A 13,156-nucleotide genomic window follows, 5' to 3' on the forward strand; every position below is an offset into this window, starting at 1 on the left:
TAAAACAAATATATTGAAGTATTTATATATTGAAATAAAATACTTCAACGCTCAAAAACAACTTATAGATTTCTTAATATTAAAACTCTGTATTTTACTTTATACTTTTATGAATACTTCAACACTCCATTAGAACTTAGTTTAAACTATATATTTTTTTACACTATGACTCTTTTAACATGAAAGAAAATATATATATTTTTTACACTTTTATAAGTCGTTTTTAACGTAAAGGAAAGTATATTGATAATTGATGCACGAGCTTTTCTCTTCCATACAGGTATCTTTTACAATTTCTCCACCTTTCTGCAGTTAACTCTTATATGGTTTCGTTCAAATAAATACCTGTTTCCATATTAAATAACATTTTTAATGGTCACATATAAGGAAAATAAGACTTTCAGTATTTTAGAGGCTGCACCTTTTATTTTATTTTAGTAGGGTGTTTTAGCGCTCTTCTTTGTGACCTGAAAAATATCGTTTAGTGATAAAAGAATACATAATTTTATTTTTGAGAAATTCGCTTGAAAATGAAATATATGATTATATTTCATAGCTATTTATTGATAATATTAAAATTTACAGGTAGCATTTTTATTAGTATTATATTGTTGTTTTTTCTTAGATGAGAGGAAATGTCTCAGCTTTACTTTTCAGAGTTTTCATACCTATCATATAAGGTACTCAGTTCACAAATCTATGACAACGCAAGGTTTTGAAAAATCTAAAAGATGTTACAATAATTAAATCTTTCAATTTTCTTAACATTGTAAGAACTAGTGCATTATCATAATTTTTTCAATTCTCTTATAAACTATAACATAGCTTTTTTCCGATACGCTTATTTTATTATTTCCTTTAATTAAATCTTTCAATTTTCTTAACGTTGTAATAACTATGGTGAATTATCATAACTTTTTCAATTCTCTTATAAACTCTAACATAGCTTTTTTCCGATACACTTATTTTATTATTTCTTTTAATTAAAAGGTGAATTAAATTGTGCTGTGAGTAAAACTATAATCAAGATCCTTTCCTCAAGTGAATCATGCTGAGCACCTTCTAATTTTTTTATTAAATTAGTCGTAACACTTCTCTTTCTTTATCTCTTATTGAAATCTCAAATGGTTTGTGCCGGGAAGAACGCGAGATATGTTAAAGTGGCTCACTCAACCACCCAGAAATAAAGGAAACTGAAATGATAATCAATACGGAGGGATAGGTAACTCATATTTACTAAATTCGATGCACTTTGTATTTAAAAGATTGCATTTATTTTTTCTTATAACAACATGCATTTTTGCTTTTGTTTTTGTAAGATTTTTGAGATATCTGCAAAACAATAAACAAGCTTGCAAGAGAAGGAAGGAAGCGAGCAAGAACTGAGAAAAGAATGAAAATTGATTGTACAATATTAGTTTTAGAATAAATACATAAAAGCAACTAAGTTAAGTTGAGTTGTACATGCAATAACTAAAGCTAAGTGTGCTTTATCTTATGTTAATGTGTACATGTGCCACATGCAAGCAATAAGTTAACTGGAGCTAATCTAGGTGCATGTACACCAACACAGCTAGTCTAAGTGCATGTCAATAAGCTAACTGGAGCTAATCTAGGTGCATGTACACCAACACAGCTAGTCTAAGTGCATGTACACCAACACCCCCCCTTAAGCATAACTTAGGTGAGTGTGATGCAAAATGAATGAGTCCCGGCAACACGGCCATTTTAGGTACCCATATACAATGCATAAAAAGGAGGAAAGAGGGAAAACCCAGTGGGAAGAAAACCCCCCCTCAAAATATAATGCAAAAGTAGAGAAAAGACAACTGCTAGGCAGTCATGTCCTTCACCCCAAGACGATCTCGCAGGAATCGAAACTTCTGCTCAGTGAAAGTCTTGGTGAAGATGTCAGCAATCTGCTCGGAACTAGGACAGTACTGAAGATCGATGATCCCATCATGAATGAGTTCTCTAATGAAGTGCATGTGGATCTCGATGTGTTTGGTACGCTGCCGCTGCACTGGATCTCTGCAAAACTTTAGCGTACTTTGATTATCGCACCAGATGTCAGTTGGATGATGGACACTAATCCCAAGCTCAGATAGGAAATGTTGTAGCCAAATTGCCTGAATAGTAGCATTGACTGCTCCTCTATACTCGGCCTCTGCTCATGATAAAGCAATGGCAGCCTGCTTCTTACTTGACCAACAAATTGGGCCGGATCCCAAACTAAGTACATAACCGGAAGTAGACTTGCGATCAATGGTGTCACTAGCCCAGTCTGAATCTATGAACCCGATGAGATTCAAAGAACAATTGGATGCATAATGAATCCCATAGGTGATTGTCCCCTGGACATATCGAAGGATACGCTTTGCAGCATTCCAGTGTAACTCATGTGGCTCCTGCATGTATCTGGAAACTACTCCGATAGCATAGGAGAAATCAGGACGGGAGTGAGTGAGATAAAGAAGACTTCCCACAAGCTGGCAATACAATGTGCAATCAACCAATGGTTTGTCTTTGCCATTCTCAAGCTTTATCCCTGATAAGAAAGGTGTGGCTGCTGGCTTGCAGTCACTCATGTGAAATCATGCCAAAAGATCTCTGGCATATTTTGGTTGAGAAATGGTAATGCCAGAATCACGCTGATGGATCTCTAGTCCAAGGAAGAAATTTAGCAAGCCCATGTCTATCATAGAAAACCGCTTATGCAATGCAATTTTGATGTTAGTAATGACAGAAGCTGAACTACCCATTATCAAAATATCATCTACGTAGAGTACTATGATCAACAAGGAGTCAATTTTCTTCAGAAAATAAACATTGGAATCAGATTTGCAGCGTACCAAATTTTGAGATAACAAGTAAGAATCCATCTTTGCATACCATGCTCTAGGTGCCTGCTTGAGGCCTTAGAGAGACTTCTTTAGTTTGCATACCAGAGATGAATTCTGCATGTATCCCGATGGCTACTCCATGTAGACTTCCTCCTCGAGATCACCATGAAGAAAGGCATTCTTCACATCCATATGATGTACCTCCCATCCTCTTGCTGCTACAATGGAGAGAGCTAGCCGAATGGAATCCATTTTTGCCACTGGATCAAAAGTCTCATCATAGTCAACACCATGTACTTGCTGAAAACCTTTTGCTACCAATCGTGCCTTATATCGACTAACTTGGCCATTTGATGCTTTCTTGGTCCGGTAAACCCACTTACATCTCACAAGTTTGCGATTTGAAGGTAGCGGAACCAAATCCCAAGTCTGGTTCTCAATGAGAGAGTTATATTCCTCATCCATGGCTGCTTCCCATTCAGGATGCCCATTTGCTTCTGCATAATTTTGTGGATCAGATGCATGCATCATATAAGCATGCATGGGCATGGATGGCTCCATAGCTAAGAGTGCTTGCGGATCTTCCTCAAACAGAGGGATAGAGGTAGGATCATCAAGGATATCACTCATGCTGCGCCATTTTTGTGTTGAAGGTGGTCGAGAATCTTCCGAACTACATGCAGAAGTATGATCTCGATGTTCAGCAACTGGTAGTCTAACATGGGTCACAGGAAAAGAATCATCTTCATCAGAATGCTGGTCTGAAGTTTCATCTGCATACTCATCAATGAGTGGTGATGAAAATTTGGTAACAAGTTCATCCACTGGTGCATGCGAAATATCTTCATCAAACTTTACACTCCTTTCAATAAAGAGCTCTTTAGTGTGGATATCAAGCAATCTGTACCCTTTGACTTCATCAGAATATCCAACAAACATGCATGCTTTGCTTTGAGGCTCCAAAGCCTTTCTCTTCTCTGGATGAATGCGGGCCCATGCTCGAGATCCAAAAATGCGGAAATGACTAACTTCAGGTTGCATGCCAGTCCAAGCCTCAAAAGGTGTTTTTCCAGTAACAGATTTATGAGGAGATCTGTTCTGGATGTATGAGGCACAATTAATAGCTTCGACCCACAATTTCGACGGAAGAGATCTTGCATGCAACATGCAATTAGCCATCTCTTTCAAAGATCAATTTTTCCTTTCAACCACGCTATTTTGCTGTGGATTGTAAGAAACTGTATGCTGCAACTGTATCCCTACTTCATCACAAAGATTCTTGATATCTTTGTTGACATATTCTGTCCCATTATCTGTGCGGAGTATTTTGATGCGTTTTCCAGACTGATTTTCCGCATGCGCTTTGAAAATCTCTAGATGTTGAAAAACTTTAGACTTGAGTTTCAAGAAGTAAACCCAAGTGAATCTCGTGTAATCATCTATAAATGACAACACATATCTTGCTTTGCTCATTGAAAGCACCGGAAATGGACCCATGAGATCACTGTGTACAAGTTCCAAAGGTGAAGAAGCTCTCCATGCATGCCCCTTCTCGAATTTTTCTTGTGGATGCTTTCCAAGAGCACATCCATTACAAACACCATCTGAAAATTCAATGGTTAGCAATCCTTTGACCATCCCTTGCTTACTAAGTTGTTGCATATATCTAAAATTCAGGTGCCCAAATCTCTCGTGCCAAATCCTACTTTCTTCATTTGCATGCGTAAGTAGCAAAATAGAATCTGATTGAGGAACAAAATCAGAAAATGTATACAGACGAGATTGATCATTTACCTTGCCAGATGCAATCTTCAAATTTGTTTGCATGTCATAAATGCTCACGGAATCTGGGGTAAATTCCACTTTCCTTCCGCTGCCTGTGTGTGTCATCTGATACACTGAGAGAAGATTCACAGAAAGCCTTGGAATATGCAAGACATTTTCAAAACTTCCATCTTCGAATTGTACTCTTCCTTGTCCAGTTGCTGCAACTACAGAATTATCCCCCATGAGAATGGGAGGACCTGAGTATGCATGTAGAGAAGAAAAGGATTCCTTTGAAGAAGCCATATGATGTGAAGCTCCTGAATCGATGATCCATTCTTGTGGTGTAGAATGAAGAGCAATCAAAACATGCCCGTTCCTTCTTGGATCTGGTGCTTTTTCTCCAGACTTCTTCTTAGCATTCTCAGGAATGTGGTCTCCAATATTGTGTTGTTGGAGTGTCTGCGCCATAAGATCTATAGTCTTCTTCATGCATGCAGATTCAGGATGAAAATCATGGTGGCAATAATTGCACATTGATTGCCCTTTCGTTCCTTTCCTTTCCTTTGAGCCAGATGATCCATCAGGGGGTTTGGGATGTTCTCCCTTTCTTGGATGAGGATCCTTCTTCCCTTTTCCTTTCTGATGGTCTTTGGACTTTTCCTTTCCTTTTTCATGCACAGTAAGTGCATGCGCTTTGGAATTTTTAAGTGTGCCCATTTTTATGAGCTTATCTTGCTCATGCATCAAAGACTGAATAAAAGAATCCAGTGAGGGCATATTCCAATCTGCACCAGTTGCAGATCTAACTGTGTGGAATGTAGAGACAAATACTGCATACTCTGGACCAAGTTTTGATAAAATGGAAAGAATCAACTGATTTTCTTGCTTGGATTTGTCGATCCCGCATCCTTTCAGCTGAACCAACAAGGCTTTATACCTTGTGAAAAAATCTTGAATGTTCTCAAAGTTTCTCGGATCTAATGAGTTTAACTCATTTTCGAGAATGTGACCTTGCATTTCATCCTGTTTTCCAAACAATTCTTCCAAAATTTTCCATACTTCATTTGGAGTTGAACATGATTCAACATGAAATAGCAGTTCTGGAGAAATAGATAAACATAGGAGGCCGAAGGCCTCGTCCATGCAATTGAAATATCTTGTTTTCTCCATTGTCGATGTTGGTTCAACTTCCGTTTCCATGGTTATTCAAAATAAGCCTCTACTTCTAAGATGAAGTTGAATCTTTGGCTTCCATTCGAAATAATTATATGGAGTGAGAATTGCCGATTGTGGAAACTCCAATTTAGACTCCATTCTTTGTTGTTGCTTCAATCTTCTGAACCTGCAAATAAAATTGCTTGTGCACTGATTACAAATCCCTGTGCTCTGATACCATGTAAGATTTTTGGGATACACAAATCTAGATCTGCAAAACAATAAACAAGCTTGCAAGAGAAGGAAGGAAGCGAGCAAGAATTGAGAAAAGAATGAAAATTGATTGTACAATATTAGTTTTAGAATAAATACATAAAAGCAACTAAGTTAAGTTTAGTTGTACATGCAATAACTAAAGCTAACTAAAGCTAAGTGTGCTTTATCTTATGTTAATGTGTACATGTGCCACATGCAAGCAATAAGTTAACTGGAGCTAATCTAGGTGCATATACACCAACACAGATAGTCTAAGTGCATGTCAATAAGTTAACTGGAGCTAATCTAGGTGCATGTACACCAACACAGCTAGTCTAAGTGCATGTACACCAACAGTTTTAATACTAAAAACATTATCTGCGACATCTAAAAATTATGGGTTCATTCTTCGATGAAAACCTGGACCTGTAAAAGGTGCTAAGATAGAAGAGATGGAGAGGGAAAAGAATCAGAATGAAAGAATTCTAAGACAACATAATATATCATGTCCACTGAAACACTAAATGTACATGTCCACCAAAAGAATACATGCAGATTGTGTCCATTGAAACAAGATAACTTCTAACAGGAAGAGACTACTTGGCTTTTCTTTCATGAAGTAAATTAAATTAGTGAACTGATGACCTACGTGATCACGATTTCCTGCATATTAATCCCTGTAACTCTCGGTTTCTTTCCGACAATTGTTTTATGTTCTTCTTCAGTTCAATCACGTTATCTTTTGCTTGAAGAAGCATAGTATCTCTGCCTGCATTCTATTTTAGACAACAACTAACAGCGGAAGAATTAGAGCCACTAACCATACACACGAACAAGATTTCAAAGCTGGAAAAATGAAATATGTTAACATAAATTATACTTGGGCCTTTATGGGTGTTAGAAATAATAATCCTAACCATGGCAATAAACAGCTACTTGTTTGCAGGTTGTGTCTTTGTTTGAACATGGAAGGACTGGAATCATTCTGAAATGCATCAACGAATTAAAAGAAGTCAATGTAGTTTGGTAAGTAGATATGGGCAAGCATTTGTTCAGCAAATATTGCCCACACTCCAAAACATTTGAGTGATTCTGATCACACTCAACAACGACATCATATTAATTTCGCTCTGTCATGAATTAAATGTAAAATTGTATTTTGAGTTATATAGGAATGTAAAAGTCATTTTGTAATAGGTTAGAGAGTAAGTGGTTAGAGAAAAAGAGAGGGCAAGTCTCTCGAGAGAAAATGGTGGAGAAAATTTTGATGGACACATGAAAACAACAATTATAGTATTTACTGTGTTATTCTATGTGAAATTTTAGCTTTTACTTAGTGAATGAGGTGCAGCCTCATGTGAATGTATTTTCATGTTATCAAATATAATACTAAGTTTTTATTGTGATTCTCCAAACCTACTTTGTCATTTTTTCGGTGAGTAAATACTATTCATAAGTCTCTCAAATAGCTTCGCCATGCGCCAAATCCAAGTATGTGAAATAATATGTGAAATAGCTGCCCGAGAATATAATACTAAGTTTTTATTGTGTTGCTCCATTTTTTCCATGAGTAAATATTATTCATAAGTTCATGGTGTGCGAAATTCAAGTCTGCTCCGTGAAATCAGCTCCACTGTGGGCGAAGCTAGCTGCACGAAGTAGCTTGCAAAAGTCAAAGACCTCTCCCCCTCTGCAAAAATTAAACTTTACTAAATATTTCTAACATGGTATCAGAGCGGGTTAAACTCTGTTAGTGTAAAAACAAGTGTTTTTACTAACAGTGAAAATTGATTTCAGCGCGGATTACTTTTTAGCATATTTACCAGTAGATAGAAAGTTTTTTTTACACTCATAAATGACAACATCAATCACAAGCTTCACTAATCGTCAAATACCTCAGTTTAATGGCAAAAATTATGATTATTGGGCTACTACATTGAATACCCTGTTTTCTTCTCAAGACATTTGGAATTTGGTGGAAAATAGTTTTCAAGAACCAGCAGATACAATAGCATACAATGCCTTATCTGAACAAGAAAAAGATTTGTTAAGAGACAACAAGAAGAAGGATTCAAAAGCCCTATTTTATATTTTACAAGTAGTTCATGAAAGTATTTTCTCAAGGGTTGCAGCAGCAATGAAGTCTAAGCAAGCATGAGACACCCTCCAAACAACCTGCCAAGACATGGCAAAAGTCAAGACAACAAAGTTGCAAATGTTGAGGAGAGATTTTGAAACACTTTGTATGAAAGAGTCTAGGAATATAGACTCATTTTTTACACATGTAAGTGGGCTGATTACTCAAATCAGGTATCATGGTGAGACACTTGAGGAAAGAAGAACAGTTGATAAAGTTTTGAGAAGTTTGCCTGCAAGGTTTGAGGTCATTGTTGTAGCCATAGAAAAGACGGAGGATCTCTCACAATTCTCAGTGGATGAGCTTAGTGCATCACTGATTTATCATGAACATAGACTGAATAGAGCAGCAAGCTCCTCATTGGAGGATGCCTTCAAGACACAAGTATCTTTTGGTCAAGGTTGAGGCAGAGGAAGATCATATGCTAGAGGAAGTGGAAGAAGCCCACACAGAGGTGGAAGAAGTAGCCCTTCAAGCTCAAATGGAAGAGGCAGCAATCAAAATCCAAGTCAAAGCCTAAGCCAAAATAAAGCACAAGGTCAGAGGTATGATAAATCTCAAGTTCAATGTCATTACTGTAAGAAGTATAGTCATTATGCAAATGAATGTAGAAAGAAGCAATATGACATTACTAACAAACCAAGTGTAAATTTCACAAGAGAAAATCATAACCATGATAGCATGTTTTTAGCTTGTAATGTAGCACAAGAAAAACAGAGTGATATATGGTATCTAGATTCATGGTGTAGCAACCACATGATAGGAAACATAGAAATGTTTTCTGATCTAGATGAAAGTGTCAAATATGAAGTGACATTAGGGACTGATAACAAAGTCTCTGTCATGGGAAAAGAAAAAGTTAATATCCTAACAAAGAAGGGGGAGAAGAAATACATCTTAGATGTTTACTTTGTCCCCTGTCTGAAACATAATCTCATGAGCATTCGACAACTCATGCAGAAAGGCTACAATGTCCTCTTCAAAAATGATGTGTGCACAATTTTGGATAGCCCTCTAAGCAGACAGTTGATTTTAAAGGTTTAGATGACAAACAATAGAATGTTTCCCCTAAAAATAAGATCATATTTGCAGAAAAAAGGTGCACACGCACAACTATCTATGAACTCACAAGAATATAGAAAAAAAGAAGTAGTTGTTACACAAGTAAACTTTCAAGCAGAGGTTAAAGATGAAAACTGGTTATGGCACTTGAGATTTGGACATTTCAACTTTGGAGGTTTGAATTTACTACATAAGAAAGACATGGTGAAGGGACTGCCACTCATAGAAAAACTAGACAACATATCTGAAGGATGTACCTTATGCAAGCAACATAAAGAGACATTTCTAGCAGGAAAGCCAGTGAGGGAAAAGGCACCTTTGGAGATTGTCCAATGAGATAGATTTATGTGGATCAATAAAGACACCATCAATTAGTGGCACTCACTATGTATTGACCTTCATAGATGACTACACAAGGAAGACATGGGTATTTCTCTTAAAACAGAAAAGTGAAGCGTTTGAGTGCTTTCGCCAATACAAGGCTCTTGTTGAAAAGTGAATTGGACACTACATCAAAGTCCTTAGGACTGACAGAGGTGGAGAATACATCTCAAATGACTTCAATTTTGCAGGGAGCATGGAATTCACTAGAAATTTAAAACAAGATATACACTACAACAAAATGGTGTGGTAGAAAGGAAGAATAAGACCATTATGGAGATGGAAAGAGTATGTTGAAGGCAAAGCATTTGTCAAATGACTATTGGGTTGAAGCTGTCGCTTGTGCAACATATATTTTGAATAGATGTCCAACCAAAATCATACAAAACATGTTCGTGAAGAGGCATGGAGTGGAAGAAAACAAAATATCACTCACATGAATGTTTTTGGATGTGTAGCATATGCACATGTCCCGGATGAGTTAAGGAAGAAGTTGGACAGCAAGGGGAATAAATGTATATTTGTTGGATACAGTGATGAATCCGAGGCATACAAGCTCTACAATCCATCAACCAAGAAGGTCATAATCAGCAGAGATGTGCAGTTCATAAAAGAGAAAGCATGGGATGGAAGTTTAGAGAAGACAATCAATGTCAAAACATGTATACCACATGAACAGAGAGAGGAATTAACAGCAGCAAGTAATTCTTCAACACTGACTCCCTCTACTTCTATTCAAACGCACCGAAACAGGCAGCAAGCAAGGCCATCAACAAATAATAAGACAGTTTCATGTAGCCAAAAAAGTGCTTCTCCAAGCACACCATGAAGCGCGACACCAAGTGACATGTTAAGCCCATCTTCAACAAGCACAAGAAGACCAAAGTTCAGAAAATTAAATGAATTTATGAGCAAGGTAAAGTTGATAGTGGTGTAGGTCTGAATTCCTTATTTGTATTATTTTGTCATGTAGATGACCCAAGTCACTTTGAATATGCAGTTAAAGAAGAAAAATGGGTTGTGGCAATGGAAGAAGAAATAGAAACAAGAGAAAGAAATGACACATGGGAGTTAGTGAGACTTCCAAAAGGAAAACATGCTATTGGAGTGAAGTGGGTCTATAAGACGAAAAGCAACATTGAGGGAAAGATTGAAAGGCACAAAGCAAGGCTGGTTGTCAAAGGATATAAGTAGCAACATGAAAGAGATTACGCGGAGATGTTCGCGTCAGTCGTGCGGATGGAGATAGTGCCCAGAGTTGTAACGATTGCCACGCAGCACAAATGGAGAGTCTATCAAATGGACATAATATCAACGTTCTTGAATGGAGTGCTGAAAGAGGAAGTGTATGTCGCGCAACCATTTGATTACGAGATTGAAGGCCAAGAAGACAAAGTATATCGCTTGAGGAAAGCTCTTTATGGGTTGAAGCAAGCACTACACACATGGTACAACAGGATAGATGCTCACTTGTTGGACAATGGTTTCAACAAATGTGACGGTGAACCTACCCTCTACATCAAAGAGAGTGAAGGTAAGATTCTCATTATCATCTTATATGTAGATGATTTGATTTTTTCAGGTAGTGATGATTTCCTCATCGCTGATTTCAAACAAGTCATGAAGAGTGAATTTGAAATGACTGACTTGGGATTGTTAAGATATTTTTTGGGCATATGAGTGAAGCAAACAAAAATTGACATTTTTATCTCTCAAGCAAGGTATGTGGCAGAAATTTTGGAGAGGTTTAAAATTTTGAACATCAAGTCTGCACCAACTCCAACTGTCATAGGGTTGAAGTTGAGCAAAAAAAATTGCAGCAGCAATGTCAATCCAACATTATACAAAAGTATGATAGGCAGCATGATGTATTTGATCGCCACTAGGCCGGATATAATGTATGCAGTAAGTTTGGTGTCAAGGTTCATGGAGACACCCAACGAGACACATTGGCAAGCGACAAAAACAATTTTGAGGTATGTCAATGGGAAAAAACAGTATGGCGTTTTGTACACAACAACAAGTGATTTCAAGCTAGTTGGTTACATTGACAGTGATTGCGCAGATAGTGTCAATAAAAGAAAGAGTGCGTCAACATATATTTTTCATTTGGGCTCCGGAGCCATTTCATGGGTTTCCAAGAAGCAGCCAATAGTGTCACTCTCAACAAAAAAAGATGAATATGTCGTAGCAATAGCAGCAATGTGTCAGGGAGTTTGGATGAGAAGGATGTTGAGGGATCTTCATCATGACCAAGAGGGCACGACAACTATTTTATGCAACACCTTATAAATTTCATCGTAAAAATTTTTTGTCTTCCACAAGAGGACCAAGCATATTGATGTTAAATATCATTTTATTAGAGAGTTGATTAACAATGATGAAATTGTGTTGCAACACTGCAGGTCATAGAAACAATTTGATGACATCTTCACAAAGCCATTGGCATGTGAAAGTTTTGCTTATCTCAGAAACTATTTGGGAATTGTAAATGGCGGCAATTGTGATTAAGAGGGAGCGTTGGAAATAATAATCCCAACCACTGCAATAAACAGCCTGACAGCAGCGATACTTCTCAGATGTATTTTTGCAGGTTGCGTCTCTGTTTGAAGATGGAAGGACTGAAATTAGGCGAGAACCATTCTAACATGCAGGAAGGAATTTAAAACAGTCAATGTACTTTAGTAAATAGAAACGGGCAAGCATTTATTCAGCATATATTGTCCACACTCCAGAAACCCTTGTGCGATTCTGATCACACTCAACAACATCATATTAATCTTGATGTGTCATGAATTAAATGTAAAATTATATGTTGAGTTATATATGAATGTAAAAATCATTTTGTAGTAAGTTAGAGAGTAAGAGGTTAGACGAAAAGAGAGCCCAAGTATGTGGGGAGAAAATGGTGAAGCAAATTTTGGTGGGCATGTGAAAACAACAATTACAGTTTTTTATTACTTAATGAATGAGCCGTAGCCTCATATAAATGTGTTTTCATGTTTTTGAATATAATACTAAGTTTTTATTGTGTTACTCCAAACCTACTTTGTCATTTTTGTTGTAATTAAATATTATTCATAGAAATGCGCCAAATCCAAGTCTGTGAAAAAGCTTTGCCGTGCGTGAACCTAGCTGCCCGAAAGTCAAAGACCTCTCCCCTCCGTGAAAATTAAATTTACTAAATATTTGTAACAATGCGTACTAATGCGCTTTAAACAGAGAACACATCACTCATGTGTTCTCGCCTCTTGCTTTCTGCTACAACATGGTGGATAGCAAGCTTGTTGTAATTACTGCTTATGACCACGCTCTGATCGCCACAATTATTGTCATTCAGAAGGAATTTGTGGTTGTTGATGTCGTTCAGAAAACGGATACAGCGTTCCTGCAAAGACGAGTATTTTTTTGGTTTGCAGTAACGTGGTAAATCGGGGTTTACAGCCTTCCATTTCACAAACGCGCTGTCATTTTTCTTACCAAAATAAAAACCTAAATTCTTCCAGTTACCGTGGATCCCTTCTGTGGAATGTAAACCAATAGATTCCTCTTGTTG

Source organism: Pinus tabuliformis, chromosome 1_2, assembly GCF_031772625.1.
Source record: "Pinus tabuliformis cultivar Carrire ecotype Pingquan chromosome 1_2, CPIR1, whole genome shotgun sequence".
Classification (NCBI taxonomy): domain Eukaryota; kingdom Viridiplantae; phylum Streptophyta; class Pinopsida; order Pinales; family Pinaceae; genus Pinus; species Pinus tabuliformis.